A 4080-nucleotide genomic window follows, 5' to 3' on the forward strand; every position below is an offset into this window, starting at 1 on the left:
ATATATATATATATATATATATATATATATATATCTCCCAAGCCTAATTTTCAAAGGTTGCAATCAAAGAGGGCAATAAAGATTGCTAAGAAGTTTGTCCCAGGGCAAATGTGTAAACACTTCGAGGAGCTTCGGAGAAGAACTCGCGGGCCCCCTACGTCCGAGCACCGTACTAAGGCCGGGATCCTTCTCCAAATGCAGGAAATCAGGCCCCAAGGAAGGAAGAGCAAGGCGTGCCCACTGCCCACTCCGCATTCTGGAGAAGTCGGGAAGAGTCGAGCGAGTCGGTTCTTACCCTTCCATGCGCAGCCCCCCGAAAGCCCGCTCCTGGGCAGGCGGCGTGCGCTCCCTCGGGGCGCGAGGGCGGAGGCAGCCACGCGAGTCAGGCCGCCCTCCCCGCTGGCCTGCCTCATTGTCCCTCATCCTATTCCTCGCAACGCGCGGTCGAACCCTCAGGAGCCAGCCTGGGGTAGGCCCAGGCTGGCTGAGGACTCGACATGCTCGGCCTCAAAGCCCAAGCCCAGGGAGCAGCAGAGGGGTGCGAGCACGTGGACCCGGAACACACCGAACCCGCTGCCCACTTGCGTATCTCCCGAGTCCCTTAGGCCCAGCGACTCCCCGCGCGGCCACCGCCAAGTGATTTGTGGTCTCTGTAAACCGACCCTACACGCCGCGCGAGGACGCAGCCCAGGCTTGGAGGCCGCCTGGGGCCCCAGCGCTGGCCCGGGCAGGTCCGGCGCGACCAGGCGACCCGGCGACCAGGCCTAGGCGGGGCGCGCTGGGAGTTGTCCTTCAAACAGTGAGGCTGCAGGGCGCGCTGTCACCCGGGCGCGATGGAGTACCTGTGACCTTTCTACCCCGGCTGAGCACCTAAACACACCAGTGTAAAGCGGCACGAGATGGGTGTAAATAGGGAGCTCCGTCGACCGGGTGGTGCGAGGCAGAGCTGCGGAATGAGGAGCGGGTTAGGCTGCTTTTCCGGGGCTCCGCCGGTCCCCGCCTCAAGGGCTGGAAAGGGCTCCTCCTGGCTCCGCGACCCTCGTCCCTCTACACACAGCCCTGATCTTTGCCATTTTCTGCTCAGCGCGGTCTTCCTGGCACCTACGACCCAACTTGTGATTCGTCCATCACACCTAACAGAGGTCTCCGCGGGCTCTCTGCTCCCCAGACAACTTATTTTGGCGGGGATGGGGGTGGGGGCAGTCAGCGGCGAGGAGAGCTAGAAGCCGGGAGGGGAGACGGCGGGGCGAGGGTGGGCGTGGGGGGTGGGGGTGGGAGGAGGGAGCTGCAAACACAAACAGCAGCAGAACCTAGGCCGCGGCGGGTAATTACAGCTAATTAGCTGCAGAGCTTTCCCGTCCGGGAGCCGCGTCCCGGAGGCCGGCGTCGGGCCAGGAGCTACTCGGCAGGACCGGGGCCACGAAGAAATGCCCCAGCAGGAAAGTCTCCGGTGGGCCACGGGCCTATCCTCGCCATGTCCCCAGTCCAAAAGGTTGAAATCAGGAAAGTCGAGAAAGGTATGGTCTCTGGCTGCTGGAGCTGCCAGGCCTGGGGATCCGCCACCAGTCTGAACAGACAGGGCCATTCCGCTGGTCACCTGCTGCTGCCTCCTATCTGGGCCTAGACAACCCAGCCCCAGCCACCGGACCCTTTGCCGGCAAATCCTGGCTCCAAGATCGGCTCTCAAAAGCAGACCAACGCACAAACTCTAAGAGATCTGTCAATAGATTCTTTCCCTTCACCACCCACCCCAAGGGGTAACCCGAGGCAGTTCCAGGGCCTAGGGCGGAGACAGCCGAGCGGGGGGTTAAACGCAGCAGTTAGGCGAGTCCCAGGCCTGACCCTGAGAGACACCCGCGCCCTGGGCCGCTGCAATCTTCCCTAGCTATTAGGTTACGACTCTGAGGGAGGAGACCCAGCAAATCAGAGGCCACGTAAAGCAGTTTTTGACTGAAATTAGAGTGTATTTATTTGCAGCAATCCTTTAACAATGATCAAATTTTGACAACAAGCAATAGCAATTACTGCTAAGTGTTGCCTCTAGATAGGAGCGGCAGATAGCAGGAAACTGTATTATCTCGAAAACAAACTGAAAGGCCCTGAATGTCTGTAATCAAATCGCCATCTCTCCAAAGTCTGATTGACAGGGCAGATCACCCTAAGATAATGAATTTATTACATTTCCTGGGTTATTTACAAAGGGGGGGAGGGCCAATCTGGATTGCCCCCTAGGTTTAACTGGAAATTAACAAGAAAAATTGGATTGAAAAGAAACCACCCTAGACTAAAATGTTCTGCTCTTCTCTCCTTATTGCTTTAAATCTTTTTTCAAAAAATAATTGTTCTACAAACATATCTTCTAAAATAGTTTCCCAAAGATTAAATATCCCTTTCCAACCCACAGTATATATATATTTTTAAATCAACCCTTCTCTGTAACACATGAAGGATTGTAAATGTGGATGAATTATATACATACATTTATAAATGGGTTTCTTTTTCTGCTTACAAAGGAGCGAAATTAATAGGAGAAATAACTATCCAGCATTTGGCTCACAGGGATGTATAACACACACCACGATTTTTTATATGATGCACAAGCCAAATACTCATCTGTATATAACTGAAGGCACATTCACATATCTCTACACACAGGTATCACTGTGGTAATAACGCTGCTGTTTCATGGGCTTAAACTTTCCAGATCATGTTCTGTCCTTACTAAAAAAATATTATTTGCATATATGCCAACTCAGATCTGTTTAGGAAAATATCTTTTGACTAGCCACAAAGCAAGCTGACTATATAGTACATTTTGCAGAAGATGCTGCAGGAAGAAAAAATCTAAACAAAAAGAGACTTTTATGTGAAATTTGACAAGGAATAGTCAGAGGGCTTCTCCATTTAGCAGATATTTAGGAGGAGAATAGGTAATTTCTAGTGTTTTAATCTGAAATCTTTTTTCTTATAATAATTAAGGCTGTATTAAAGTATCCAGACATATAGATCTCATTCAAACTGAATGGTAATTTATTAATAAACAAACAAAGAATATGTTCAACAAAAAGAAGAAAGATGATAGAATAAGATTAATACAGTTTCCCTTTTTATAATGAAAAAAAAGCACAATTTAAAGTTTCAGGCAATTTAACGTCAGGTTTTGGAAACACTTTCTGGCGTTTGGTCCACGACATCCAACTACAAATTAAAAATAAATTACTATATTGCAATTTACATTTTAAAACAAGTCCATGAATAAAAAGAAAGCAATTTTCATATACGGGGACTTTCCCCCTCCTTTCAACATAGGATAAAATAATATCTTACAAGTGAGAGGCGAAGGAAACAGAAGGGTAGGGGAATGGGAGAGAAAGGAGGAAAGCGTGATCTCTGAAAAGCAAGAAGAAACTTACGTGTTATCTGGAGTAACACTGTCCTTTAATAAACCATGATTTTGCTGTCTCTGTACAAAATATTTTACCGTTTTGATTATTTAGATAAGGCAAAGTGAAGGTGGCTCTGAATCTTTTAAGAAAATAGTTTTCTTTGTGCTGGTTGAGTTGAAGTTTTGGAGGGATCCTGTTCGCTCGTTTGGTGAATGTTTTTCAAGTTTATTTTAAATCGGGTTTTTTTCTTTTCTTTTCTTTCTTTTTTCCTTTTTTTTTTTCTTTTTTCTTTTCATTTTGTGGTTTCGATTTTGCATTGATGGTTCTTTTGGCTGTTCCTGCTTTGGAGTTCGATTCATTTCGACTTTGAGGGGAGGGGGTACAGGGGTGTCAAAACTTACTACAGTCGTAGACGAAAGCCCCGGACGTGCGGTACAGAGACTGGCTGGAAGGGAAGGCCATCTGACAGCTACTATTCCCGTTTACCGGAGAGTTGTTCAAGCCGATCCTCTGTGACTCGAACATCTCCCGCACAGAGTGGAAGTTCTGCTGCTGGCCCGGGTAGCCCGCGGCCGCCGCCGCCGCCGCCGCGCTCGCCAAGTGGCCCAGGTCTCCTCCCGCCTGGTTCAGGTACCACGAGGTGAGGCGGCCTTGGTGGGCCGCAGGGTGGTGGCCAGTCTCCTGGCCGCCGCCC

The sequence above is a fragment of the Suricata suricatta genome, chromosome 7, assembly GCF_006229205.1.
Source record: "Suricata suricatta isolate VVHF042 chromosome 7, meerkat_22Aug2017_6uvM2_HiC, whole genome shotgun sequence".
Taxonomy (NCBI): Eukaryota; Metazoa; Chordata; class Mammalia; order Carnivora; family Herpestidae; genus Suricata; species Suricata suricatta.